Source organism: Rhinatrema bivittatum, chromosome 2, assembly GCF_901001135.1.
Source record: "Rhinatrema bivittatum chromosome 2, aRhiBiv1.1, whole genome shotgun sequence".
Classification (NCBI taxonomy): Eukaryota; Metazoa; Chordata; class Amphibia; order Gymnophiona; family Rhinatrematidae; genus Rhinatrema; species Rhinatrema bivittatum.
Window position 1 is genome coordinate 818,261,208 of NC_042616.1, and position 18,517 is coordinate 818,279,724.

Below are 18,517 nucleotides of genomic sequence, written 5' to 3' on the forward strand. Positions count from 1 at the left end.
ATGGGTCCCTTTCACCGGCTCTCTCATTCTATTCCATGAGAAGAGCAATGCCTCTGTATACTGACCCCATAGAGAAGGCGGCCTGGATTGGGTCCTTTCACTCTCTCTCATTCTATTCCACGAGAAGAGCAATACCTCTGTATACTGACCCCATAGAGAAGGCGGCCTTGGAATGGGTCCTTTCACTCTCTCTCATTCTATTCCATGAGAAGAGCAATACCTCTGTATACTGACCCCATAGAGAAGGCAGCCTGGAATGGGTCCTTTCACTCTCTCTCATTCTATTCCATGAGAAGAGCATACCTCTGTATACTGGACTGTGACAATCTTAAAGCACATGGGTGACTGTAGATTAAGTAGGACAGTAATCCATGGCGAGCCGGTTTTCTCAGAAGATAAATCTTTACATGTACCTTCACTAATAAACCCAACATGAATCCAAGTTTCAAAGAAAATGTCTGCATAGGGAAATTCTTTAGTGATCTCTCACAAGATTGAGGGTAGTTGTCTTCTAACTACCCCCTCCATAAACTCCAAATGCTAGACTCTACTGGGCTGAGCCAGCAGCCTCCCCCCCTTGACCCACCATCTCCAGAAAAAATGGAGAAATTACTTACCTGATAATTTTGTTTTTCTTAGTGTAGACAGATTGGCTCAAGATCAATTTGCTCCCCTGCCAGCAGATGGAGACAGAGTCAGATTTCAAAGCTGACGTCATCCTAGATACAACCCTGCAGTGACCTCAGCCCTTCAAGTATTCTTTTCAAAAGCCACTGTGGACAGACTATTCAAAAAACTTGATAAAAATCTTGATTAAAAACGGAGAACCACATATATAATCTTACGGTGGTTCAGTGTACTCAACCAAACACTGAACCCCAGTAAGATTATAGATGCCCTGATCTAAGCACCTGATGATGGCTGCTTACCCGTAAATATCTTGGAATAGATATTCACTCCATGGGCGAATCCTTGGCACCATTCTTGGGCAGCCGTGGGCGGGATGCTGAGTCCATCTGTCTACACTAAGGAAAATGAAATTATCAGCTAAGTAATTTCTCCATTTCCTAGTGTGTAGCCAGATGGAATCGGAACCAATGGGATATACAAAAGCTACTCCCGATCGGGGTGGGAGGCTGCCGGCAGTCTGGTTAACATCGCCCTTGCAAAGGCTGTGTCTTCTCGGGCCTGAACTTCCAGGTGATAGAACCTGGAGAAGGTGTGCAAGGAGGACCACATCACTGCTCGGCAGATGTTGACGGGAAACAGCAGTCATAGAAATGACATAGTAATGACGGCAGAAGACGACCAAAGGGCCCATCCAGTCTGCCCAGCAAGCTTCGCACTTTTTTTTTCGCATACTTATCTGTTTCTCTTGGCTCTTAGTAACCTTTTGGTTCTATTTCCCTTCCACCCCCACCATTATTTATTTATTTATTTACGGCTTTTATATACCGAATTTCTTGATACAGATCAATCAGCTCAGTTTACATCGAACTAAGCAATTAACAGAAACAACAAGAGACAACTTTGAGGAAGTTGAGGAAGCATAAAGTTACATTGTAACACAGGGCACGTGAACTGGGGAAAAGAAATAAAGAGGGGAGAATAAAGATAAATTACTATATACAAATGAAGATGTGGGGGGGGGGGGGGGGCGCGGAGGACCTAGCCTCGTTGCGACATATTTGTATGCTTTAGAATTAGTTCATTTACAGAGTCGATGAGAATAATTCTGAGTTAAGTTGTAGAGCTAGGAATAGGGAAGGCTCGGCCAAAAAGCCATGTCTTAAGTTTCTTTTTAAATGTTAGTAGACATGTTTCCTGCCTGAGGTCCGGGGGCATGGCGTTCCAGACGGAGGGACCTGTTATTGAGAATGCACGGTCTCTGATGTTAGCGTGGTGCACCACTTTGATTGGAGGGACATGTAGGGATCCCTTGTAGGCTTCCCTTAAGGGTCTGGCCGCAGAGTGAAATTTGAGAGGGTGAAGCAAGTCAAGAGGGGTCTGATGGTGAATGCTTTTATGAATAATTGTAAGTGTTTTATGGAGAATCCTATAGTTTACTGGGAGCCAGTGAAGGTCTTGTAATACGGGAGTGATGTGCTCTCTCCGATTAGTATTTGTCAGGATTCTTGCCGCCGCATTTTGGAGCAACTGGAGGAGTTTTATTGTAGTAGCAGGAAGACCTTGCAGGATGGAGTTGCAGTAATCGATCTTGGAAAACAGAATGGCTTGGAGGACAGATCTGAAGTCATGATGGAAAAGAAGCGGCTTGAGTTTTTTGAGAAAGTGTAACTTATAGAAGCATTCCTTTGTAGTGTGGTTTATGAATTGCTTTAGGCTCAGGTGACAATCTATTATGACTCCAAGGTCTCTGACGTGGGAAATTTGTGTGTTAGCATGCTGCTGATAATGGAAGGGACTGCCTTCTGGAGTGATGAGTAGGAGCTCTGTCTTGGTAGTGTTAAGCACCAGATTGAGGCTTGAGAGGTGGTGGCTGATTGTTTGTAAGTGAGAGTCCCATAGTTTGAGTGCTGAATCCAGTGAATTAGCTATGGGGATTAAAATTTGGACGTCGTCTGCATAAATGTAGAACTTCAGTTTTAGGTTTGAGAGTAAATGACAGAGAGGGAGTAGGTAAATATTGAATAGGGTGGGCGATAAGGAGGAGCCCTGAGGGACTCCAAATGGGGCGTTGGTGCGAGGGGATTCCTTGTTATTGATTTTGACTTTGTAGCCTCTATTGTTAAGGAATGAGTCGAACCATCTGAGGGCGGATCCTGCAATTCCTATGTCTGATAGTCGGTTTAGAAGGGTAGTATGATTTACGGTGTCGGAAGCCGCCAAGATATCGAGAAGAGCTAGGAGGAATGACTGTCCTTTGTCAATGCCGGTGTATATCTGATCTAGGAGAGAGATGAGGAGGGTTTCAGTACTGTGTTCTTTCCGGAATCCGTATTGAGACGGGTGAAGAATATTGTGTTCTTCCAGATAATTTGAGAGTTGATTATTTACGATTTTCTCCATGATCTTGGCTACAAACGGCAGATTTGAAATAGATTAATGTAGAGAGCAGTGTTGGAGCTGCCTCTAAGTGAAATATCTAGCTTAATTAACTGCCGCAATAAGCAAGCTACACCCATGCTCATTTGTTTACCCAGACTATGTAATTCAATCCTTGTTGGTTGTCTGTATATAGATCCACTTTTCTTCATTCCCCTGCCGTTGAAGCAGAGAGTTATGCTGGATATGCATTGAAAGTGAAGTATCAGTCTTTCTCCCCTGCCGTTGAAGCAGAGAGCTATGCTGGATATACACTGAAAGTGAAGTATGAGGCTTATTTGGTTTGGGGTAGTAACTGCCATAAAAAGCAAGCTACTCCCTGCTTTTTTGTGAATGCAAATCTTTTTTTTTTTCCCACATTCATTTACGTCCTGTAGACTTTATGGATCCACAGTGTTTATCCCACGCCCCTTTGAAGTCTTTCACACTTCTGGTCTTCACCACTTCCTCCGGAAGGGCATTCCAGGCATCCACCACCCTCTCTGTGAAGAAATACTTCCTGACATTGGTTCTGAGTCTTCCTCCCTGGAGCTTCAAATCGTGACCCCTGGTTCTGCTGATTTTTTTCCGATGGAAAAGGTTTGTTGTTGTCTTTGGATCATTAAAACCTTTCAAGTATCTGAAAGTCTGTATCATATCACCTCTGCTCCTCCTTTCCTCCAGGGTGTACATATTTAGATTCTTCAATCTCTCCTCATAAGTCATTCGATGACGACCTTCCACCTTTTTGGTCGCCCTTCTCTGGACCGCCTCCATCTTGTCTCTGTCTCTTCGGAGATACGGTCTCCAGAACTGAGCATAGTACTCCAGGTGAGGCCTCACCAAGGACCTGTACAAGGGGATAATCACTTCCCTTTTCTTACTCGATATTCCTCTCTCTATGCAGCCCAGCATTCTTCTGGCTTTAGCTATCGCCTTGTCACATTGTTTCGCCGACTTCAGATCATTAGACACTATCACCCCAAGGTCTCTCTCCTGCTCCGTGCACATCAGCCCTTCTCCCCCCATCGAATACAGTTCATTTGGATTTCCACTCCCCATATGCATGACTCTGCACTTCTTGGCATTGAATCTCAGCTGCCATATCTTCAACCACTCTTCCAGCTTCCTTAAATCCCGTCTCATTCTTTCCACTCCTTCCGGCGTGTCCACTCTGTTGCAGATCTTAGCGTCATCCGCAAAAAGACAAACCTTACCTTCTATCCCGTCCGCAATGTCGCTCACAAAGATATTGAATAGGACCGGTCCCAACACCGATCTTTGCGTTACACCGCTTAAAACCGCTCTCTCTTCAGAGAGAGTTCCATTTACCATCACATATTGTCTTCTGTCCGTCAACCAGTTTGCAATCCAGGCCACCACCTCGGCACTCACTCCTAAGCTTCTCCTTTTATTCACCAGTCTCCTGTGCAGGACCGTATCAAAAGCTTTGCTGAAATCCAAATAGATGACATCGAGTGCTCTTCCTTGATCCAATTCCTTGGTTACCCAGTCAAAAAAGTCAAACAGATTTGTCTGACAGGATCTTCCCCTGGTGAATCCATGCTGCCTCTGGTCCAGCAATTCTCCCGACTGTAGATAGTTCACTATTCTTTCAACAGTGACTCCATTACTTTTCCCACCACCGAAGTGAGGCTAACCGGTCTGTAGTTACCAGCCTCTTCTCTGTTCCCACTCTTGTGAAGCGGGACCACCACCGCTCTTCTCCAATCACTCGGCACCACTCCCATTTCTAGGGATCTATTGAACAGGTCACACAGCGGACTCCCCGGCACATCTCTGAGCTCCCTCAGTATCCTGGGATGAACCTCATCAGGCCCCATGGCTTTGTCCACTTTCAGTTTCTCCAGCTCTTCCCATACATTTTCTACTGTAAATGGAGTTACATCTACTCCACTCCCCTCCAGTTTCTTGTTAACTAGGGATGGTCCTTCTCCAGGGTCCTCCTTAGTGAACACAGAACAGAAGTATTCATTTAATATTTCTGCTATTTCTTCAACTCTCTCCACACATTGATCCTTTCCACCTTTCAATTTCACTATACCACTTTGAACTTTTCTCTTTTCACTGATGTATCTGAAAAATGTTTTGTCACCTCTCTTTACCTCTTTGGCAATCCTCTCTTCCGCTTGACTTTTTGCCATCTTGATTAATTTCTTTGTCTCCCTCAGTTCTACCAGATATTCTTCTTTGTGCTCCTCCCTTTGGGATCTTTTATATTTCTTAAGCGCTGTTCTTTTAGCTTTTATTTTGTCTGCCACCTCCTTTGAGAACCAGATAGGTTTCATTTTTCTTTTGCTTTTCTTTTCTAACATATAGATTAGTTGCCTTGGCAATTGCTCCTTTTAGATTGGTCCACTGCTGATCCACATCTCTCTCATTCTCCCAGCCTTTTAGTTCTTCCTCCAGGTACTTCCCCATTTCATCAAAGTCCATGTTTTTGAACTGCAAAACTCGGGTTTTTGTGCTTCTTTTCCGTATCTTTTTTGTGATATTAAACCATACCGTTTGATGATCACTGGTGCTGAGGTGGGCGCCCACCTGGACATCAGAGACATTATCTCCATTAGTGAGCACCAAGTCGAGTATAGTTCCTTCTCTCGTGGATTCCATAATCATTTGTTTGAACAAAGCTACTTGCAGGGCATCCACTATTTCTCTCCTATTATTAGATTCTGCAGATGGGATTCTCCAGTCTACATCTGGCATATTAAAGTCTCCAACGATCACCACTTCTCCCTTCTTTCCCATCTTTTGGATGTCTTCGACCAGATCTCTGTCCAGCTCTTCCATCTGATTTGGAGGCCTGTAAACCACTCCAATAAAAATGGATGCCCCATCTTTTTTTAGGTCGGCCCATAAAGCTTCTTCATTGCCCCATCTTCCTTGCAGCTCCGATGCTTGGATATTGTTTCTGACATAAAGAGCCACTCCTCCCCCTTTCCTATCCTCTCTGTCCTTCCTTAACAAGTTATAGCCTGGTATTGCCGCATCCCAGACCTTGGGGTGATAGTGTCTAATGATATGAAGTCTGCGAAACAATGCGACAAGGCGATAGCAAAAGCCAGAAGAATGCTGGGCTGCATAGAGAGAGGAATATCGAGTAAGAAAAGGGAAGTGATTATTCCCTTGTACAGGTCCTTGGTGAGGCCTCACCTGGAGTACTGTGTTCAGTTCTGGAGACCGTATCTACAAAGAGACAAGGACAAGATGGAAGCGGTACAGAGAAGAGCGACCAGGAAGGTGGAGGGTCTTCATCAGATGACATACGGGGAGAGATTGAACAATCTAAATATGTACTCCCTGGAGGAAAGGAGGAGCAGGGGTGATATGATTCAGACTTTCAGATACTTGAAAAACTTTAATGATCCAAAGACAACGACAAACCTTTTCCATCGGAAAAAAATCAGCAGAACCAGAGGTCACGAGCTGAGGCTCCAGGGAGGAAGACTAAGAACCAATGTCAGGAAGTATTTCTTCACGGAAAGGGTGGTGGATGCCTGGAATGCCCTTCCGGAGGAAGTGGTGAAGTCTAAAACTGTGAACGACTTCAAAGGGGCGTGGGATAAACACTGTGGATCCATCAAGTCTAGAGGGCGTGAATAAAGAGGAGGCATTCAAACACTGCACGGAGCGGCAGTAGCCACAGAGGCATTCAAACACTGCACGGAGCGGCAGTAGCCACAGAGGCATTCACAGAGCGGGATGCCAGTGGCCAGTAGTTGGTGTTCCACCTTCACAGAGCGGAAGGATGGAGGGCTGCTATCTCAAAACATAAAAAAATAAAAACAGGGGTGGGTAAGAGTATGGGGTAAGGGTGTGGCCTGCTTGTTACAGCGATTGCTACCCCTAATTGAGCTGGACGTTCACTTGGATGCAGTTACGGCGCTGCTCTCTAAATTGGTGGTGGGGTGGAGGGGAATTAGGGCTGGAGGGTACTGGAAGCCAATAGTAACAGGTGGGAGAGAAAAAAAGGGGAAAAAAATGGATAAAGTGCGTAGCTTGCTGGGCAGACTAGATGGGCCTGGAATGCCCTTCCGGAGGAAGTGGTGAAGTCTAAAACTGTGAACGACTTCAAAAGGGCATGGGATAAACACTGTGGATCCATCAAGTCTAGAGGGCGTGAATAAAGTGGAGACATTCAAACACTGCAAGGAGCGGCAGTAGCCACAGAGGCATTCACGGAGCGGGATGCCAGTGGCCAGTAGTTGGTGTTCCACCTTCACGGTGCGGAAGGATGGAGGGCTGCTATCTCAAAAAAATAAAAAATAAATAAATAAAAACAGGGGTGGGTAAGAGTATGGGGTAAGGGTGTGGCCTGCTTGTTACAGTGGTTGCTACCCCTAATTGAGTTGGACGTTCACTTGAATGCAGATATGGCGCTGCTCTCTAAATTGGTGGTGGGGTGGAGGGGAATTAGGGCTGGAGGGTACTGGAAGCCAATAGTAACAGGTGGGAGAGAAAAAAAAAGGGGAAAAAAATGGATAAAGTGCGTAGCTTGCTGGGTAGACTGGATGGGCCGTTTGGTCTTCTTCTGCCGTCATTTCTATGTTTCTATGAGATTCCGTAAACCACGTTTCCGTGACAGCAACAACGTCCAAGTCTGCCTCCACCATTAGGGCTTGCAGATCTGGGATTTTATTGCCCAAACTATGAGCATTTGTGCTCATAGCTTTCTTCATTCAGGTTACTGCTGTTTCTGGACTCATTTTGTGACCTCTTTAGTTGAGTTTTGTTATCCACTTTTCCCTTTGCATTTGTGCAAGGGAAAGGATTAGTGCCTCTGATGGCAGAGTCATCCATCACCGTGAGCTTCTTCCTTTGGTTACTGATCTGGAATTTCTGTATGCATTGGGGTTTTTCTCTCTTTTCAGATAACATTTCAATCTTTTTCTCAAGAACTTCTTCAGAATTTAATACAGAGAAGGTGTTGTGTACTTGTTGCACTTGATACAGTGTGTGTCTCTGGATCACAGGTCTAATTCTACCAGAGCCCACTGTAATACTGTTTTTTAAGTTCCTTAATGCCCTGTGTGAGTGTGGGGGTAGAGTTGTGGGCTGCAGAGCTGTCAATAATGGGTGTCTGTGGGTCACAGGTCTTATCCTACTTTCTTTATTGAAGCTAGTTCAGCTTTAACTTCAGCCAGCTCCTTTTCCAAGGTAAAGAGTGAACAAATGGGGCAAGCCTTAAGTTTCTATATGGTTACCCTCAATATAAAGGCTCCACAACAGTTGCATTGGATAGTCCTCATCATGGTAATTTGTCTGATGGATAGAAATTAGGGAAATACTAATTTACCTTGTTGCCATTTATGAATTTAGGCAGGTTATATTAGAAACACAAACCTAGGGGTGGGTGGGTAGAGGGGTAGGGTGGGAGGGTGTCAGACAGTTAAACCTTGGTCAAAGATGTTAACTGGACACTATCTGCTATTGATTTTGAACAGACCCTCCCGCAGGTTTGGCTAACTAATTTAAGCTTTCTCCTTATCTCTCCACAAGAGTTTGTGCTTTTGGCTGTCTCTTTCAAGTTCAAATCAGACTGGGGACTTGAATACCCCCTGCAATACACTGAGTCTGCTGCCACGAGCAGTTTAGCTGGAAAGCAGTCCCAACCCCACAAACACTGGCTGAGGAGGAAGGGTCTGCTCTGAACTAATGGCTGGCCCTGAAAAGCAGACTAGAAGCACTCCCAAGTTTCTATTTCAGTTGTGCTTCTTTTTAACAGACAGTGCACTAGTTTTGGCAAACATAATGCCCTAGTTCTAAGCACAGATAATAACCAAACACATTTGTACTTAACTTTAGCAGAAAAGGCTCTGGTTCATGAAGATCCCAGCTCCAGTCTAGCTTCCACCCATGAGACCACCTGAGCCCTAGTGGAATAAGCTTTAACCTGAAAAGGTAAGGGCTTTCCTGCCTCCACATAGGCTCCTGTGACCACCTCCTTAATCCAACGAGCTATGGTAGCCCATGAAGCTGGTTCGCCCTGCTTCCTTCTAACATGAAGGACAAACAGGCAGTCTGTCTTTTGGACTGATTCTGAAACTTCCAGATACTGCACCAAAAGCCTACAGACATTCAAATGACGGAGGCGGAATTCTTCCTCGTCCTTGTGCTTATCTAGGGATGGTAACGAAATGGATTGATTCAAATAAAAGCCCGAGACTACCCTGGGGAAGAAGGATGGAATGGTACGAAGCTGTGGCACTCCTGGAGTCATCCGGAGGAACGGTTCCCGACAAGGCCTATAGTTCAGAGATGCAATGTGCTGAGCATAGAGCTACCAGGAACACCGTTTTCAAGGTTAATAAATGCAAGGAAGGTCTGCGCAGCGGCCAAAAGGAGGGTCCTGCCAAAAACTCCAATGCTAGATTAAGATTCCACAAGGGACCTGGCCACAGTGCTTCACCCCTTTCAGAAAAAAGGCCACGTCCGGATGAACTGACAGGCGGGTCCCTGTGCACCTCGCCCCTGAAACAGGAGAGCGCCGCTACCTGGACCTTCAAGGTTTCGGGTCAAACCTTTACTCCAGCCGTCCTGCAAAAATTCCAGAATTAGTGGGATTTTGACCATCCGAGGGGAAACTCCGCGTTCCTCGCACCAGGTCTCAAATACCCTCCAGACCTGCACATACGCTAGGGACATAGAGAGCTTCCACACATGGAGCAGGGTGCTAATTACTGCCGCCGAATATCCTCACTTCATCAGGCGAGCCCTTTCAAGGGCCAGACCGTAAGACAGAAACGAGTCGGATCCTCATGAAGGACTGGTCTCTGCTATAGCAGGTCCCGGTGTGGTGGGAGGCACGGGGGCTCTCCACCAGGAGTCTCCGCATGTCCACATACCATAGACGTCTGGGCCAAACTGGAGCTACTGAGTAGGACTAATCCCCTGTGGTGCTTGATTCTGTGAATGACTCTGCCCAGCAGGGGCCACGGAGGGAAGGAGTAGAGCAGCTCTTCTTCCGGCTGGGTCTGAACGAGAGCGTTGATTCCCAGGGACCACCGATCTCTTCTGCGTCTGAAGAATCGGGGAAACTTCACTTTGTGAGATGCGGCCAGCAAGTTGATAGACGGGAGACCCCAGCCATCTACTACCAGCTGAAAGGCTTTGGCTGACAAATCCCACTCTTCCTGTTTAGAAAGTCTGCTCTGACATTTTCTTTTCCTTAGATGTGGGAACATAAGGAGGTCTACCTCCTGTGACATTTGTTGGCTTTTGGTTCCACCCTGGCGGCTGAGGTAGGCTACTGTCATTACTTTGTACGACATTACGCGGACTGCTTGACCCTGGACTATGTGGCTGAATTGTTGTACACCAATCTGACTGCCCTGGCTTCTAGGCAGTTGATGTTCCAGAGGGCTTCTTCCTTGATCCAATGTCCCTGGGTCATCAGTTCCTGACTGTGGGCTCCCCAGCCCCAGAGGCTCGCATCTGTCTTGAAGGCCAGCCAGTTTGGAGAGACAATTCCTCAGCCATAGCTGTATTTTGGCTGCCACCACTGGGGCCACTCCTCTAACCAAGGTACGTACTAGTCCGAGCCCGTGTCAGCTAAAAAGGTGGCAGCTGGTTCCATAACTGCTTTGGAATTCGCCCCCAAGTCATCCACCTCCCGAGAGAGGAGCAGGCAGGAACTAACTACCAGAGAACAACAAGAAGCAATCTGTAAGATCATTGCGTCAAAGGCTTGTTTAAGGATGGACTCCATCCATCGTGCACATCCTTTAAGGCCACTCCTCCCTCCACTGGGATAGTTGTTCATTTACAGATGGCACAGACCAGCACATCCACTTTAGGGAAGCGCAAACATTCTCTCACTGCTGGATCCAGTGGGTATAAAGCTTGTAACGCTCGTCCACCTTTAAAACTTGCTTCTGGGGTGTCCCACTCTAGGTCAATCAACTCTTGGATGGCTTCCAGTACCGGAACGTAGCAAGAGGCTTTCCATAGGGAAATCAGAATGGGATTCTTCTTTGGTTCGGTTAGAGTTTACCTCAGGAACTCCCAGGATCTTCAGGGTCTGGGAAACCAGGGACGGCAATTCATCTTTATGGAAAAACCATAACATGGTCCGATACTGTTCTAAACCAAGGGGAATTTCCCCATCTTCCAAGGAATCTGTATCCTCCTCTTTGTCCATGCTGTACGGATCCCTGCCAGGGACACTCTTGGTGAGGTGAGGCATGCCTCGAGCTCTGCCAATAAGTCTGGGAGAGGGAGGGCTTACCAGCTGAGGTTCCGTCCGGACAGGGGCAAGTGAGGTAGCAGACTGCGCCTGTACGAAGTCTTGGAGGCTTAAAATTCCACCCAAGAGAAGGCAGCTGGGTCCATGCCTAGCTCAGGAGGTACTGGGTTAGGTGCCACTAAATTTCCCTCTTCCATGGATGACCCAGTTCCAGGGTACTTCTGGTTAAGGCTGCCCCATCCTCTGAATGGGAGGAGCCGGGCTTAGCAAAGTCCGGGATGGCCAACTCTCCCTGGGCTTCCTCTCAGTGCTGACACAAGCAAGAATCCTGGTCAGACTGTGCAGCCCTAATGTGACAAGCAGTGCAGAGAGAAAGACACTTGTTTCTTTGCTGCCAGAGCCATCGGCGATGGTAAATGTGTGTTCAGTCAGTGCGTACTTAAAATTTTATCCACATAAATTTCAGACATCTATGTGGGCTGCGGCGAGATGCATGCACAGCCCATGTGCCCTTTACTTGAATTCTGCGCCCAGTAAGTTGTGCGCATATGTACGCGAATGACATTATGCGCATGGCGCGTACACAGAGCCGACACGCTCTGCACATACCAACGCTCTATGGAGGGCAATCCAGCACACACAAGATGGCGCCAATGCGGCCTATCACGCGGCGTGCCGAGCAAGCCTAAAACGGGGCCTAGCCTACTGGGAGGCCGCTCAACCCGCTCAGGAGCCCACTTCCCCTTACCCCAACAGGATAGGGAACAACGCTGGTACGGCCGAGGAAGTGCATCACTACTTTGCTCGGTTTCCTGTACCCGCTGCCTTTCAACTGCTTAAGCAGCAAAGTCTACGCCAGAAACCGGCTACCAGACCAAGGCACACCTCTGAGGGATCTCGGAAATCACCCCAGGAATTTTCAACTGGGGGAGGGACCTTTAGGTATCACCGCAGGAGAGCGGGGCTCAATTTTCTCTCCAATTTGAAAGTAGAATTTCTTCTTCCAAAAAGTACAGTGATCTCCAAATGGAAAGCATATCCACATCTGCTGGAGACGGAGAAATACTGAAGGACTGAGGTCACTGCAGGGATGTATCTAGGGTGAAGTCAGCTTTGAAATCTGTCTCCATCTACTAGCAGGGGAGCATAAATCCACTGGTCCTGAGTCCATCTGGCTACACGCTAGGAAATTTAAAATAAAAAGATCAGTGCCAGACTCTACATGTCCCTCCCCCCCCCCAACTCGCTCCTGCATCAAGCCAATTTCTTAACAAATGTTAGCCTCCAGGGACATTTTCTCCACTGAATATCCCAGATAACATTTCCAACTAACTTTAGCTGGACAGGTTATCTGTTTTCTGGGTATTTGAATACTGGCCTCTTAGTGGTTTACAAACTAAAACAATAACTTTCTGATTTTAACAGATTAAAAAAAGGTAAAGCAGTGAATAAGGCATGCGCAAAAGTTTGGACACTCTTTGTAAAACCTCCTTTGGAAGAAATAACTTCCAAACACTTCCTGTAGCTAGCTCAGAGTCTTTCTATTCTTGCTTTTGGAAGTTTTCTTATTCTTCCTCGCAGAACTCTTCTAACTCAGAAATATTCTTGCATGCAATTCGCACAGATTTTCAATCATATTTGAGTCTGCGGAATGTGAAGGCCATTCCAAAACCTTTATCTTTTCTTTCCTGAAAGTACTAAACGGTTGATTTTGAGATATGTTTTGGATCATTATCTTGCTGAAATATCCAACTTTAGAAGCATGGGATGGCAAAAAAACAGCTCAATACTTCCAGCTAGCAATTTCAACTGTCAGAAACATTGTTAAGAAATGAGCTTCATGGAACTGTTGAAGTCAAGGCAAGATCTCAAAGAGAAAAATCTGATTGAATGGCCCAAAAACTGGTCAGATTGGCTAAACAGACCCCACAGATTTCTGCGAATGACCTGCTTTAAAAGGTTTAACTGACACTAGTGTAGTTGTCAGTAAGTCCACATTACAGCGTTATGTATTCAAAAGATATCTGCATAGAGAGTTTGCAGAAGGAAACCTTTCATTGTCTAAAGTATACACAGCGTAAATTTCATAAGCCATAAACTTTTTAATTAACATCCCAGAAGCTAATGTTCCAATGTACGTGAAAAAACTGAAGCTGAAAAGAAGTGTGAATTATCTTCATTTTCAAATGCTCAGACAGCTGCCTTGAGAAGCCCATTGTTACTGAAAGTGGCCCTGAACAATCACAACATGAGAAATCATAAGAGCAGAGGTATTTGTTCAGCTCTGGAACGGTCTTTACTTTACTAACCAAAAGGCTTAAGGGGTCAGTGAACATTTTGGCCCTTAACAACTTTTTTTTAAAAGAAGGTAATCAAAATTTATGCACATGCTATATCCACTTTATTTTCAATCTCTAAAATCAGCAAACAGTCGTTTTACACTAAAAATTGCTAAAGGAAAATTAGTTTCTTACCTGATAATTTTCGTTCCCCTGTAGTACCAAGGATCAGTCCAGGACACCTGGGTTGTGACCCCGCACCAGTAGATGGAGACAGACTAAAACTTGTGGGCAGAGCTACATATGCTCCTGTGCCAGTCACAGCCCCTCAGTCATACGTAATGTCAAAGTAGACAAAAAATAGAACAACCAAACTAAATAACTAACCTTAACAGGGAGCCATTCAAGGACCCCCAACCGGAACAGAACCCCAAAACGAGGGAACGAAGCAATAACCGGAATAGTTAACAAAGAAATGAGCGGACTCTCCGTTTCTTCAGAACAGTACGGGCGGGATCCTGGACTGATCCTTGGTACTACAGGAACGAAAATTATCAGGTAAGAAACTAATTTTCCTTTCCCTGTACGTACCAGGATCAGTCCAGGACACCTGGGATGTACCAGAGCTAAATTACCAAGGGTGGGAAGCAGAGAGTCCCGCTCGGAGTACCCTCTCTCCAAAACCCCCAGAATCCGCAGCCTGAACATCCAACCGATAGTGTCTAATGAAGGTATGTAAGGACTTCCAGGTAGCTGCCCTACAAATCTCTTGAGGCGACACCTGAGAAGATTCCGCCCAAGACGCAGCATGAGCTCTTGTCGAATGAGCCCCGAGACCGTTCGGGATAGGCTTCCCTCGTAACACGTACGCTGAGCCGATGGCCTCTTTAAGCCACCGTGCGATTGTCGTCCTGGAAGCCGGGCCCCCTTTCTTTGGACCCGAGAATAGGACAAAGAGATGATCGGACACCTGGAAAGGGTTAGTGACTTCTAGATAACGGAGGAGGACCCTCCGCACATCCAACTTCCGCAATTCTTTCCATTGCGGGTCCGAGTATTCGGCACCTGCGAAAGCAGGAAGCTCAATAGACTGGTTCAAATGAAACGGTGACACCACTTTTGGCAAAAAAGACGGAACCGTCCGCAAGGAAACTCCCGCATCTGAAATCCTCAAGAATGGCTCCCGACAAGACAAAGCCTGTAATTCCGAGACTCTCTGAGCCGAGGTAATCGCAACCAGGAAAACGGTCTTTAAAGTAAGATCCTTAAGAGTAGACCGTTTTAAGGGTTCGAACGGAGCCGCAGACAAAGAAGAAAGGACCCAATTAAGATTCCAGGAGGAACATGGATGATGTAGTGGTGGGCGAAGATGCTTAGCCCCCCGAAGAAAACGAGAGACATCGGGATGCAGGGCCAGAGAGGAACCGCGAACCTTACCCTGCAAACAACCAATCGCTGCCACCTGTACACGAAGGGTACTACATGAAAGCCCTTTGGCTAGGCCGGCCTGAAGAAAAGCCAGAATATCAGAGATGGAAGCGGAAATGGGATCTAGCCCTCGGCTGACACACCACTCCTCAAAAACTACCCAGACACGTACGTAAGCCAAGGACGTAGACTGCTTTCTGGACCGCAGTAACGTGGCTACCACCGCATCTGAATAGCCTTTTCTCTTTAGACGTTGCCTCTCAAAAGCCATGCCGCGAGACAGAAGTGATCCGCATCCTCCAAACAAACGGGGCCCTGACGAAGGAGCCCCGGAAACCCCTGTAGCCGAAGGGGAGCATCCACAGACAGCTGAACGAGATCCGCAAACCAAGGGCGCCGTGGCCACTCCGGTGCTACCATGATCACGTTGGATGGGTGCAACTCTATGCGCCTTAAGATCTTGCCTATCATTGGCCACGGAGGAAATACGTACAGCAACACATTGGTTGGCCAAGGAAGAACCAACGCGTCGACGCCCTCGGCTCCTCGCTCTCGACGTCGACTGTAAAACAGAGGAGCCTTCGCGTTGTGCCACGTGGCCATCAGGTCCATGTGGGGCAGCCCCCACCGATCGCAAATGAGACGAAAGGCATCTTCCGTCAGCTCCCATTCCCCGGGGTCGAGGTGGTGTCGACTGAGGAAGTCCGCCTGAACATTGTCGACCCCGGCAATGTGAGACGCTGCTATGGAGTTGAAATGGCGCTCTGCCCAGCTCATCAGAAGCTTTGCCTCTTCCACCACAAGTGGACTTCTTGTCCCCCCTTGGCGATTGATACTGTTGTTGCATTGTCCGACAACACACGGACCGCCTTCCCTTGGACCAACGGGAGGAAGGCTTGCAGAGCCAGGCGCACCGCTCTGGTTTCCAGACGGTTGATGGACCACTGCGACTGGATGGAGGACCACCGGCCCTGTACCAAATTGTCTAGACAAACCGCTCCCCAACCGAAGAGACTGGCATCCGTCGTCACCACTGTCCAGTCGGGGACCAACAGAGACACTCCGCAAGTGAGATGGCCTGGATCGAGCCACCAGTGAAGACTCTCCCGCGCCTGAGTCGTGAGTGGAAGTGGTAGGTGGAACTCTTCTGACACCGGCTTCCATCGGGAGAGCAACGCAAATTGTAATGGTCATAGATGAGCAAAAGCCCAAGGAACCAACGCCAGTGTGGACGCCATAGATCCCAGAACAGTCAGATAATCGCAAACCAGCGGCAGCTGAAGACTTAATAATCGACGCACTTGACACTGAAGCTTGCGTGCATGATCCGTGGACAGAAATACCTTACCCTGCTTCGTGTCGAATAGAGCTCCCAGGTATTCCAAGGACTGGGTAGGAACAAGCTGACTCTTGTTGAGATTGACAACCCAACCTAAGGTCTGCAACAACTGGAGGACTCTAGCTACCGCCTGACGGCAACGGGTCTCGGACTTGGCCCGAATCAGCCAATCGTCCAAGTAGGGGTGCACCAGGAACCCCTCTCGTCGAAGGTGAGCCGCCACCACTACCAACACCTTTGTAAATGTTCGCGGAGCCGTGGCGAGGCCGAAGGGAAGAGCCCGAAATTGGTAGTGTCTGCCCAAGATGCAAAATCTGAGAAACCTCTGGAAAGACGGCTGAATTCCGACGTGGAGGTACGCCTCCGTGAGGTCTAAGGAGGCCATGAATTCGCCTGGACGAACCGAGGCAATCACTGACCGAATCGTTTCCATCTTGAAGTGTGGAATACGCAGACATTTGTTTACTCCTTTGAGATCCAAAATTGGTCGGGACGTGCCATCCTTCTTCGGCACGATGAAGTAAATGGAATAATGACCTGCGCCTTGCTGATTGGGAGGTACGGGGACGATTGCTCCTAAATCTTCCAGGCGCCGGAGGGTGCTTAGCACTGCCGTCGTCTTTTTTGGGCACTTGCAGGGCGACATCAGGAACTTGTCTGCTGGAGTCCGTGCAAAATCTAACGCGTAACCGTGTCTTATGACGTTGAGGACCCACTGATCGGACGTTATTTTGGCCCATTCCTCGAAAAACAAGGTCAGCCTCGCCCCTACGTTTGGAACGGAGGCCCGCGGCTGCCGTAAGGAATGGACCCGCCGTATCTCATTGAGAGGCTTTGGGCCCCGTGCTGGACGGGGTGCCTCCCTGTCTGCCGTAACGTTTCCCCCGAAAGGACTGTGGCCATGAAGAAGCCCGGGAAGAAGTCGAGCGATAAGACGGACCCGAGGACCTCTGTGGACGAGATCTCTTGTTGCCTCGGAACCGGGATCTGGCCGAATAAGAGGACGGGGTTCTGGACTTGTCTTCTGGGAGTTTAAAAGCCCTGTTCTCTCCAAGAGAAAGCATCAGATCATCCAATTCTTTACCGAATAATAACTTTCCCTTGAAGGGCAGGGCTCCAAGGTGAGCCTTGGAGGATCCATCCGCCGCCCAATTGCGAAGCCAAAGCAAGCGGCGCGCCGAGACAGCAGAAACCATGGATCTAGCCGAAGTACGTAGTAGATCATAAAGAGCATCTGCACCATAAGCAATGGCAGCCTCTAGGCGATCCGCCTGCGTGGCCTCTTCAGGGGAAAGACCTGCATTCGCCTGTAGAACTTGGGCCCAGCGCAAACTAGCCCGCATGGCATAGTTGCTACAGATAGCAGCCCGGACTCCCAATGCTGAGACCTCGAAGATCTTCTTGAGCTGCACCTCCAGCTTCTTGTCCTGTATGTCTCTAAGAGCCTTGGCCCCAGTGACCGGAATCGTGGAATGTTTCGTTACCGCCGACACCGCAGAATCCACCTTTGGAAGCCGAAGAAGTTCCAGTGCGTCCTCCGGCAGGGGGTAGAGCTTATCCATAGCTTTGGTTACCTTCAGTCCCAGCTCAGGAGTGTCCCACTCCCGAAACAAAATGTCCGACGCCGAGAAATGGAATGGGAAGGCTACCGCTGGACCAGTGAGTCCCAGCAGGACTGGGTCCATAGTTGCTCCGGGGCGAGAGACTGTCGGTGGGGCTTCAACCCCTAACTCGTTGAGAATTGCCGGGATAAGTGGGGACAGCTCGTCCCTTTGGAAAAGGCGTACCACCTTCGGGTCGTCCCCATCACCGGCTTGCGAAGGTTTGCCCGGCCCCGTCTGGGCAGAATTGTCCCCCAACGCGCCATCGGCCCCCCTCAGGGGCTCGTTGGGCGGATCCACCTCATCTTGTGAGGTGGAGTCGGTATCTGTATCCTGCGGGACACCTCTTGGTGTCCGTTTTCTTGTCGCAAGGTCATCCCGGGATTTTTTCTTCCTCGGAGTATCCCTTTTGGCGTGGCCATGCAGCTCCTTGCGCCTGCGGCCCTTGTATTTTAAAACTTTGCGCAGCAGGAGGGCAAAATCCGCCGAAAATGAAGACTCCGAATCTGAGGTGACCGATTCATCGCCATCCTCATCCGGGGACTCAGCCCCCCCCGGTGGAAACCCCCCCCGAAGGCCGTTGTTGAGGCGACAACGCGGGAGGCACGGCAGAATC

General features: G+C 48.1%; 1 protein-coding gene across 1 annotated transcript in view; it reads right to left on the reverse strand.

Moving 5' to 3' along the window:
• The window catches only part of HSF1 (heat shock transcription factor 1), a 160,421-nt gene that overhangs the window by 17,824 nt on the left and 124,080 nt on the right, over positions 1–18,517 (reverse strand). The window lies entirely within an intron of this gene.